This window comes from Poromitra crassiceps (assembly GCF_964638095.1).
Source record: "Poromitra crassiceps genome assembly, chromosome: 4".
Classification (NCBI taxonomy): Eukaryota; Metazoa; Chordata; class Actinopteri; order Beryciformes; family Melamphaidae; genus Poromitra; species Poromitra crassiceps.
Genome location: NC_139626.1, coordinates 69,682,963 through 69,694,847, shown reverse-complemented (window position 1 = coordinate 69,694,847; position 11,885 = coordinate 69,682,963). Strand labels below are relative to the sequence as shown.

The 11,885-nt window shown below is 43.8% G+C and overlaps 1 protein-coding gene across 1 annotated transcript in view; it reads left to right on the top strand.

The window, feature by feature from the left end:
- Positions 1 to 339: 339 nt before the first annotated feature.
- The window catches only part of LOC310775929 (uncharacterized protein), a gene marked incomplete at its 3' end in the record, with an annotated part of 80,437 nt that continues 68,891 nt past the window's right edge, over positions 340 to 11,885 (top strand). Inside the window, exon 1 of the mRNA XM_083636051.1 lies at positions 340 to 411. The remainder of the gene's footprint in view (positions 412 to 11,885) is intronic.

The following is an 11,885-nucleotide window of genomic DNA, read 5'->3' as shown; positions in this document are numbered from 1 at the left end:
TAGACAGATTTTAGATGTAGTCTCTCATTCTCACTCTATCATTGAATTGTAAAGCCATATAAATTACTCCTCCATGCATTACATCTGTGTGAGTGCTGCTCTGCTGTTTACTTCACTGTAGATGGTTAATGTCTCCATCTAGTGGACAGCCGATAGTACTCCACTCCATCACCTGAACTGTGGTTACTCTGCCTCAGACCTGGTTTCTTGATGTCAGACTAGACTAGACTTGTTTACCCTGAAGTTATGAGGCCACACCCTCATATCAAATGAACACAGAACTGACAGAGGAGAATAAGCTGCGTCTGTCTTCTCTCTCTCTCTCTCTCTCTCTCTCTAGATGAAGGCAGAAAGTCTCTGACTTGATCTGGATGGTGTGAATTTACCAGGAATACATCTTCCAAGGCAATGGTGACTACATTTGTCTGGTGTAGTTGTCTGGTGTACTACCTGGTCTGTTGGTAGCAGTTCTCTCTTGAAAAAGGATGTTTTCTGTATCTCAATAAGATAAGACTTCCTCGTTAAATAGATCGAAACACAGTGTGAACACTTACAAATATATATATTGGGGGCAACTTTTGCCCACACGGTTTAAAATGTGGGGGCATTAACAACATTTTGGGGGGCACTTTAAAAAATAGTAAATAATTAGTGCATAAAGTTGCTAAAGTGTAGTGTGCTGTTTGTGTGAGTGTGTTTTTCATCGTTGTCTTCTGGCAACCAGCTTGCAGGTGCTGAGTGTGTTACAGATGGAAATGAAATGTATTGAATGAAAATACAAAATATCAAAATATTTGGGGCAATTTTTGCCCCTGGATCATGGTTTTTTTGGGCATTGATCTGAGATTTCTTGGGGGCATTTTTGCCCTTGCCCCTGGCTATGTGTTTGCCAGTGTAGGAAACACTGGCAAACGCATATTAGATAAATACATAGCTGACATTATGTTATCACTGTAATGCTGACTTCTGCAAGACGAGCTGCTAGTCTTTCAAATCATGAACCTGCTATTTGCAGATGGCGTTCATAGTGTCATAATATCCAACATTTGTTCTCTTAGTGGCCAGAACATTGTTTTATTTGGGACTTTTAGTGGAAGCCTGATAAACTCTAGTTATGTTGTAATCTCACGTGTCAGAACTAGTCTGTAAGCTCAGATACATGTTCTGTTTCTGTTGATACACTGTGAACAAAACACTATACAACACAGCAGAACTACATCACCTCATCTGTCATCAGAGGGTACCTGCTCAGACCTGGTTTCTGGCCCCAGGTTAGGCTGGTTATATGGTAAATGGTAAATGGCCTGCATTTATATAGCGCTTTTATCCAAAGCGCTTTACAATCAGTAGATAGTCTACATTCACCCATTCATACACCGATTGCGGCAGGCTGCCACGCAGGGTGCCTACACACCATCGGGAGCAAGGAGGGTTAAGTGTCTTGCCCAAGGACACAGCGACAGCAGCTGGGAGGGAGCGGGGATCGAACCGCCAACCCTTGCGTCATTGGCCGACCCGCTCTACCTCCTGAGCTAAAGCCGCCCGTGGTTATATCAGAAATATGTTTATAGACTTTAAAGCCCCATTCAGTAGCTTTTCCAAGTTTTCCTATTGGAGAAACTGCGCCCTCTGGGTGTAGCATCGGTATCGATATCGCCGTTCAAAGTAAAAAAAAAACACAGCACCAGAAAGCTTTATGTACATGTTGTGACATCGGGTACTCACCACGTGATGAAATAATAATCCATAGTTGCGTGAAACGTCAAATCTGCACCGAGTTACTTCCTTGTTTTCCTGAAGACAACGCTTCCGCTGTTACAGCGCATGTGTGCATGCTGCCTCCGGGAAGCAGGCACCAAACTGCTTAGTCCCACGAGAGGCCTTTGGAGGGCGGTGTGTAGCCTACTGGCCGGTGTTGTGTCAGAAAGTGATTTGCTGCCAAAAACTGATTTCGATCCGCGGGACCACGCACAGCGCTGCCTCAGTGCCTCGGCAGTGCCTCTACCCACCCTGTGCACCGACCACCCCGGCCTGCCTACCCGGCCCAGCTCACACCTTCTCCGGGGAGACCCCCCTTCAGGACATGGCACACTAGCCGAACACAAAGCACCCCTCCCATCACGCTACACACAGACTCCCGCCCCGCCAGACCCTCGTTCCTCTGGTAATCCAATTCAAAACGCAAATCACTTTTTCGCACAAAACCATGACAAACGAATTCTCATTGTTAAATCAATGTGTGTTTTTTTCTGCAGTGTAGGTTAGTTGAAAATCAACGTGGCATTGGAGGGAAGTATAGAAAAAGAAAAGGAAATCCGCACACTGTTTTTTAAGCTCCCACGGTGAGTTTTTTAATTACAAAAAAGCAACGTTTCGACCCTCACGGGTCTTCATCAGGCAGTACCATTGGAGGGAAGTATGTCTGCGCGCGAGCCGTGCGTAATGGGCCTATCCAAGCGAGGCATCCATGTGCATCCATCTACCCAGGGCCAGATTAACACCCATCGCCGCCCCCCACACACACTCGGACACAAGAAGGGGGAAAACAAGATAAAAACAACAACAAAAATTTTGTCCAAGTAAAATGCTGATTCTAAATATAACTGAATCGCTTTGTTTGACCAAGCAAATAAATTCTTTTATAAGCATTTTACAAAATGTCTATGGAAAAGTGAATGGCTGACCAGTCACCACCAGGGACACTGGAACTGTTTTTAAGTAGGGGGTGCTGCAAGGAAGGGACTGTGAAAAATTTACTTTTTTTGGACGTTTGGATGTTTTTTAGCCATATTTAGAGGAATATCTCATTTTAAATTGACATTAGGATTATACTGTTATTATGTCATTATTCAGTTTCTGAGATTCCGTTTCTCACTCACTCATAGGCGATTCTAGGCTTTGCAAACAGGGGTAGCACTAGCAGGATAAAAATATTAGTCTGATTGGGGGGTTTGTAGGGGGGGCTGTGCCCCCCCGGACAAAGACATTTTGTACATTTTAAAGTAAAATGCATGAATCTGATGCACTCTGAGAGCAAAATGAAGAGGCTAATCTTCACATTAATATCCTCTTCACTGTGCTGTGGCTTTACAATGATGAAAAAATAATTGTCTAATAAACACAGATGCAAGCAAAACACTAATGAGGGTTTCCAAATTCCAATCATGGAAGTTTGAAGCCCTCATTAGTGTTTTGCTTGCACCTGTGTTAACCCTGCCTTTTCGACAAAAAAGACCCCGTGAGAAGGGTCTACTGTCCCAACTCTCATGCTATGTAAATAGCCTACAGTAAGCAACACATGTGACTAAAGTGTGTAGGCTACAATAAAACAGAACAGACAGGTTGCTGATATGGGCTTCATGGCTTCTGTTCAGATATCAAATGCATGGCATGTTTGTGCCTTCCAACGATAGCATTAAAGTTAGTCAATCTTTTCTAGTAGAACAATGTACTAATAGCTTATACTGAAGTAGAACCATACTGTAACTGTTGTAGGCTACATTACTGGTTCATTTGAACAAAACCTTAAGAATAAGAGCAGCTTATGGAATTTATAAATGTCCTTTGTAACAGCAGTGTAGAGAAATATCTGCAAATGACATCTCAAAGACAGGATGCTGTTGAGAAATATTTGAGGCTGTCTTCAATTGTGCTAAAACAACATTGGTGAGCTTTGTACAAAGAAGATACAGGCCCACTGTTGCATTAATATTGGTATCCTATTTTATGTTTAAGTAGCTTATATTTGCACGCTATTGGTATTGTTATATATATTTTTTTTACTGGGAGTAGCCTACTCACGAGTCTCTCAGGCTGCAGTAGTGTCGTTAAGTGAAGTTAACAAGCAGCTGGGTGCCAGCCGTGGCTCTCTCTCCCTCCCCCGCTCTCATGTCTCGTCTCTCTCTCTCTCTCCCTCTCTGTCTCTTGCTCTCTCTCTCTTTATCTCTCTTTCCCTCTCTATCTGCCTCGGTCTCTCGCGCTCTATCTCGCGCAAATGGGGGACATCTAAATAGTTTATTATGTAGAAATAAAATAAAAAAATCATCTGGCCCCTAGGGGTTGCACGTGCATCCGGTGCACCAACGTATAATCGCTAGTGCACTCACTTTCATGTCACCACCTGCTCTCCCTTTAGGTCGTTTTACACTACAACAGACGGGGACACCTCGCCATTCCGAAGTGTCGGCATTCCGATCATTGACTTCTATGCTGTCGGAGAGGCGGCCCTTTTTATCTCCAAAAAAGGTTTCGCCATTGCGAAAGATATTAGGTCCGCCATTCCAATTCTTCGACAGTGCAGCTGTGTGTGTGTGTGTGTGTGTGTGCGCGTATGTGCGCACCTCATCCAGCCTGCTGCTGGTGAGTTGCGCTGAAACAGCCAGGATTCATTCTGTTTTATCTATGTTTTAATTCTAACTTTTTTTTTAATCCTATCTAGGTTTTAACTTTAATGTAATTAATGTCTTTTTATGTTGCCTGTTGCTTTTACTTGCTGTATGTTTTATGTAAAGCACTTTGAATTGCCTTGTTGTTGAAATGGCATTGTGTGATTCCGTGATGGATAAAAGGAGGAACATGTCTGCTCCCTTTATGTGCAAAAGTCATAGACTAAAAGAGGCTTACAGTTTTTATTTAAACAGAGTTATTGGCATTATCAAAAAAAACAGGTCTATCAGACCGTCTAGGCATTTCTGAGATATCACTGCTGACAGTGGTTTACAGTCCATGTGATGAATTAATGATGTGGATGCTACAAAGAGCCGCACCGCCGTGCGTAATGGTCGCGCGTAATGACAGCTGTTCTGGCGCTGTTGGAAAACCTCACAACAAAACATTATTTTTAATAGAAATGACAAGTTAAAGTAGCCTACAAAATGATCATAAATATCTCACTGCAGAGAAGCCACATGGTAGTCAAATTGTGGGAACACTGTGCTGCGGCGCTCTCCAAGGTGCTGATCCTGCTGGTTGGGCTGGGGCTCATGTCACGTCTCTCTCTCACCCACAGGCCTATGCACAAGGCACAACACATTCCCCAATGGCGAGACATATCTCCATTCCGACAATTTTGTCAGTGCCGGTATTTCAGAGTTTAATTTGTTTTAGTTACATAAAGAACATGTAGGCTATCTGTGGCTTGTCAAAATGTTCTTAATTGCTTCATCGTCACATCACGCAATCAGATTTGCAAGAGCGGAGCAGCTGCGCACTTCCAATCAAATCAACATGAGGAAAAACAAGAAGAAAGTCCGCACACTTCAGCTCTTATGTGCATTTATTTATCACATCCAAATAGTTGTTAAATAGATGCTAAATAAATGCACATGAGCTGAAGTGCGCAGACTTTTTCCTCCTCTTTTTCATCACGCAATCACACAATGTCGTGAATTTGCAGCAGGCTGAGGAAGCAGAGAAATGGACAATACGTTTTAATTTTAATTTATAGAAAATACAAGTTGACCCTCTTATGATCCTTTTTTTTGCCATCCAGGAAGCGCTGCATCCTGGCTGTTTCAGCGCAAATCACCAGCAGCAAGCTGAAGGAGGTGCGCGCACACACACACACACACACACACACAGCTGCACTGTCGAGTAGATCTCGTGAAAGCTTATCTGCACTTTCAGAATCTGGAAATAACTCAAGATGCTGTTGGACCTAATATCTTTCGCAATGGCGAGACAGATCTCCATTCCGACAATTTTGTCGGAATGCCGGTGTTTCGGAGTGCCGACATTTCGGAATGGCGAGGTGTCCCCACAACAGACAGCAACAGAGGCAGAAACACTGAAATTATTTAGTCTTATATTTTATTATCTTATTATTATAAACCAAACCTCAAAAATAACATCACCCTCTTTGCTTTGCTCGTCTTCAACTAAACCCTAAATATCGCATTATAAAACATATAAAACACATTTTAATCATATATATATATATTTTTATTGACATTACATTTCCAATACAAAACAGCAGAGGGTGCTGCAGCACCACAAGCACCCCCACTTCCCGCGCCCCTGGTCACCACTTGCCCACAGGCATCCAATGACACTAAATCATCAGATTTAATCTTCTTGGAAACAAATTTTATTTTGTCCTGATTGGTCTTAGATTTGTGTCATAGTTCTGTGGAGCCCAACATGAGCCCGACCAAAAAAAAAAAAAAAATTTTGGAGGGCCCCTGGGCACCTGCCCAGGTTGCCCATATGGTTAATTCGGCCTTGCCTCAAGCGCCCCTTGCATTTGCCTAGTTCGCCTAATGGACGGCATGCCACTGACAGCGCCCGAATAGCCAGTCCGCGCCTGGTTGGGGGTATAGGTTCTGCTAAACATGATTGAGTATTTGTTGTTAATTAGATTTTGGAACAGTTCATTTCTTGGTTTCTGTAAAGCCGTTTGATAGGCTTCCTCCACACAGTCACCTGGATACCCCTGTTGCAAAAACCTTTGTTTAATTTTTGCTGATTTTCAATTTAATCCTCTGTAGTATGACATATTCATCGAAGTCTGAAGAACTGACTTTTTGGTAGACCTCGTTTCAGGGGTGTGGGATGATAGCTGTTTGCCAGCAGTAAGGTGCTGTGATCACTGTATTTTCTGTATAGAGTAATCATGGTCAAGTGCTGGATCATTCTGGGTAATTTCTTCAGCTGAATCAGCATCTGGGCACGCGTCCTGTTTTTACCAACTTTTGCTGAGGCCAGTGTCTTCAGTTCTCCCAGTGGCAGCTATAGGGGAAGTATCACTTCTGAAAATAATTTAGTCAAATGTAGAAGAATGACTGTTGTGATCATAGTTTCTCTGTGATCTCTCTAGCTACAGTCATGGAACTCTGGACAAATTCATATCAGAAATATTCTGATTTTGGTTTGAGAATCACTGGCCTAGGGGACCTCTCTCTCTCTCTCTCTCTCTCTCTTTCTAAATAATGACATATAGGCCTACATTAAGTAGGCCTATAAATAAACAAACCTGAACATGTGTCCTTATACTTTTGTGGTAATTCAATAGCCGACACAATTTGATTTTGATTTAGATTATTAGGTTTTCTTCTATATCAGACACAGGTTTGTGTTCCTACCTGACATGTTTCGACGGCAATACTTCCGTCTTCATCAGAGGTGTCACTAGATGGTGTGTGACGTGCCTTAAACAGCTGATGTTGTTTACAGAGGCGTGGTCGTCCTGTCAGATTTGACAGGACGACCACGCCCCCCGCTGTCATTCCGCCGTTTGAGAACGCTGCTCCAGGTGGTGGAAAGCATGTAAGCCCCCTCGTCCCGGTTCATTGTCGTTTGCGCCCGCTTCCTGATCTCCACTGCCTCCATAATCCAGCGCTGGTGTTTGTTGTCCTGAGTGCGGATGACTTTGGCCTTATCCCAATCCATAATGTGGTTCTCCCTTTTACAGTGATCTGTGATTGCCGATTTGAGATTTTCTTGTAGTGCCTGTTCCTTTATAGCCCGTGTCTGCCTTTTTGTTGTCTCCTTCTCACATTCCTTTTGGTGCTCTTTTTTGCGGGTGATGAATGACCGTCCTGTTTCTCCTATGTACGATTTATTGCATGATTGACATGGTATCTCATAGATGACATTGCATTTATTGTTTGGGTCGATTTTATCTTTTGGGTGCACTAGCAGTTGTCTGAGTTTTATGTGTGGTTTGACTGGTGTGCTGATGTGACGTTTTCTCATGGCTCTCTGTATGCGTTCAGTGATGCCTCTGACGTATGGTAGTGTGACCGCCCCTATGTTTTCTGTTTTATTGTTTCTTTTTTCCTGTACGGCTGTGTTGTCTTTGTTTGACTTGCTGTTTTCCCTTTTCTATGGCCCAGTTTGGATAGTGGCAGGTTTTGAGAGCGTTGTGGATGTGTTGTTCCTCTTGTTTTTTGTCCTCTTCCTCCGTTATAATGCTGGCGCGGTCGTACAGTGTCCTGACTACAGATAGTTTGTGTATTGTGGGATGTTCCGATGTCCAAAGTAGATATTGGTCCGTGTGTGTTGGTTTCCTGTATATTTTTATTTTGATGCTGCCGTCGTTAGTGTGATGTATTTTAATGTCCAGAAAAGCTATGGATTTGTCTGTTTCCTCCTCGTGCGTACATTTTATTTGTCCAGTTTCGTCCATGGTGTTTAGGTGATCCGTGATGTCCTGTGTGTGTCCCAACTTGACCTTTTCCAAGATGTCATCCACATACCTTTTCCATAGGGTGGGTCGGCAGTGCTCAGGTGCAGATGTTATGGCCTTGGCTTCCAGGTTCTCCATGAAAAAGCCGCACATTATGGCCGACAGCGGGTCCCCCATGGCAAAACCTTCTTTCTGCCGGTATATTGTTTCTCGAAATTGAAAATAGGTGGATGTAGCTACAAACTGCAATAACTGTGAAATGTCCTGTGGGGTGAGATTGGTGCGTTTTTTGAGTGTTTTGTCCGCTACTAGCCGTTCCTGTACTATCTGTAATGTTGCCTCAATCTGTGTTCTGGTGAAGAGTGATACGACGTCGTGGGATATGAATATTTCATCTGTTTCTACTTTTATTGTTTTGAGTTCCTGTGCTAGCTGTCTTGCGTTTTTACAGTGCTGATCTGTTTGTCCTAAGAGGGGTTTCAAAATGTCTGCGAGGGATTTGGATAGGTTGTAGGTTACTGAACCGATGCTGTCCACTATGGGTCGTAGGGGGGCTCCTGGTTTGTGTATTTTTGGTGTGCCATATATCCGGGGTGTGATACTGGCTGTGGGAATTAAATGATTATATGATTGTTTGTCTATTTTATTGTCATTTAACAGCGGTTTCAACAGGGTCTTGAGCCTGTTCTTCTTGGTTTCAGTTGGGTCCTTCTTCAGTACTTCATATGTGTTTTTGTCTTTTAGCATGTCCATCATTTGTCTTTCATATTGTTCCGTGTCCAGGATGACAGTAGTTCTTCCTTTGTCCGCTGGCAGGATTGTGATGTTGTTGTTTCGTTTTAGGGTGTCTATGGCCTCTGCTTCTTTTTTGTTGATGTTGCTGGGTGGTAATTTGGCTGTTTTGAGGATTCCTGCTATTTCGTTATGTAGTGCTGCTTTTTCTCCTGGGTCCTGTATTTTTTGACACGCTAACTCCGTTGCTACAATGAATTCCTCATGCGGGATATTTTTTGGAGTTATGGCAAAGTTTAGACCGTGCGATAGTACGCTGCGTTCTGCCTAGGTTAGCTGATGTTTTGACAGGTTGCATACCCATTTGTCCGGTATCTTACCGTCGCGCTGTTTGTTTCCTTTCTTTGCGATGAGTTTCTCTAATTTGCTAATGTGCCGTCTTTTTGTTTTTGTGAATTCGTTTTCGTGGATTCTATTTAAATGATTTTTTATCGTCTCTTCCATTTCCTTGTCCAAATGGAAACTGTGTTTTATTTCCTGCATTTCCTGCTTCGCCTCCGTTTCCAAATTTCTTATTTTATTTGCCGTGCATCTAATCCTTTCTTTGACCAAACCCATCCGCACTTTATTGACCATCCGTTCCGCATTTTTAGTGGGGATCGGGTTTCTGATGTTTAAGCTGGTAAGTATGACTCCTTCGTCTCGGCAGCGGAGATTGAAACGGAGATGGTTTCTCTGGCGCGCCCGTTTTTCCTCAAGATGTTCCAGATGGCGAAACTTTTTGGCACATTCTTGTCCAAAACTTTCACGTAATAATCCAAAAAGGTTCATAGTGTCTATACTTTACTTAGATTGTTAGGTTTTCTTCTATATCAGACACAGGTTTGTGATATAGAAGGAAACCTAACAATCTAAGTAAAGTATAGACACTATGAACCTTTTTGGATTGATTTTGATTTGCATGTAAAACCTGCATCAGTGCAGATGGATTCATCAACAGTGAACACCCTAACCTGGTCTTTTATATCTGTGCTTCTGTGGTGATATAATGGTGATATGACCATCCAGAGTGTTTTCCAGGGTGTTTTTCTGTGAAATATGTGGTAGTTTAGATCAGACGCCTAGCTAAACTGGAGCTTTACAGATTGCGAGCGGGTCGCTGTGCCGAGTGTGAACAACCTGATCCACTAACATGGGTGCTGGGTCCACACACACAGACACGCACACACCCAGGTACACACGCGCACACACACACACACGCATGCACGCACGCACGAACACACACACACACACACACACACACACACACACACACACACGGGGACACCTCGCCATTCCGAAGTGTCGGCATTCCAATCATTGACTTCTATGCTTTCGGAGAGGCGGCCCTTTTTATCTCCAAAAAATGTTTCGCCGAGAGGTTAGGTTCTGGGGGAGGTTAGGCTTAGGCGTGGGGGGTGGGAGAGGTTAGGTTTAGGGTTAGGGTCTGGGGGAGGGTTCTTTCGCAATGGCGAGACAGATCTCAATTTTGCGGAATGCCGGTATTTCGGAGTGCCGACATTTCGGAATGCCGAGGTGTCCCCCCCCCCCACACACACACACACCTTCCCCTGCAGTTATCTACCCAGTATTTGTGAAACAAAATCACTGAAGTGAAAGTTCTCTCACAAAACGATATTGTTATGTATCCCTGCAAATTGTATACTCAAATCCTGGAGCTTTCCTAGTGGGTATACATACTGCGAACCTGCGTATCACGTCGTACACTACGCCCCCATTCACACAGTACGCCGAAGCAACACTCAACCTAAGCTCTACGCTGAACCCACAAGTTTCATTTTGGCGTCCTTGTTAACAGGCGAAGCCGTTCACAGCACCCGCACGCGTGCCACGCTGACGCCTTGCCGAAGCCACGCTCACGCCACGCCGAAGCCATCACTCAGGATTGACGGCGAATTTCCAAGCGTGACGCTGAAGCCGTGAAGCCGTGAGGCATGAAGTCAATGGGAGTTGTGGGCGGGTTCAAGGCGCGAGAGTAGGCGCTGAGAGGAAGAGAGAAGGCGTCTTGTGTGAACGAGGGCACACAGGACGCCGAAAGTAAGCAGAACTGAAGCTTGAAGCAGCACAAGCTGAACGTACGCCTTGTTGTTCACACAAGACGCATTCTCTTTTCCTCTCAGCTCCACTCAGCGCCTACTCTCGCGCCTTGAACCCGCCCACAACTCCCATTGACTTCATGCCTCACGGCTTCAGCGTCACGCTTGGAAATTCGGCCTCCGTCCTGAGTGATCGCTTCGGCGTGGCGTGAGCGTGGCTTCGGCACGGCATCAGCGTGGCACGCACGTGGGTGGTGTGAACGGCTTCGCCTGTTAACAAGGATGCCTAAATGAAACTTGTGGGTACAGCGTAGGTACAGCTTCGGTTGAGCGTTGCTTCGGTGTGCTGTGTGAACGAGGGCTTAGGGTAAACCACTTGCTGTTTACTTAGTGTTACACACAGAAACTGTAAAGTGATGTCATTCTCTGTGACACAGGCAGCAAGAGGTCAAGTCAAGTCAAGTCAAGTCAAATTTATTTATATAGCACCTTTCATACACAAAGGCAATTCAAGGTGCTTTACATTTTTTTTTTTTTTTTTTTTAAACAAGCAGCAAAGCAATGCATATATAAAAAACAGCCGACAGTTTTAGTTAGAATATATACTCAAATTAACAAACATGAAACATTATTTCTGTTTTAAATAAGTTACAAGGCATTCTTCAGTCTTATTTTTGGTTGTTTGTTTGTTACATGTTGTGGGAATTTCAAAAATGCATCAAACATTTTGAGCTTTACCAGTTACAATCAGCTAACTTGGTTCTGCTCCAATTTGGTCTTGTTACAATGTGCCTAACATGGACCTTACTTTTGAACATAATGAGCTTTACCAGTTACAATCGGCTAACTTGGTCCTGCTGCAAAAGTGGTATAGCTTTACCAGTTACAATCGGCTAACTTGGTTCTGGCTACAATTTTACCACTGATTATCC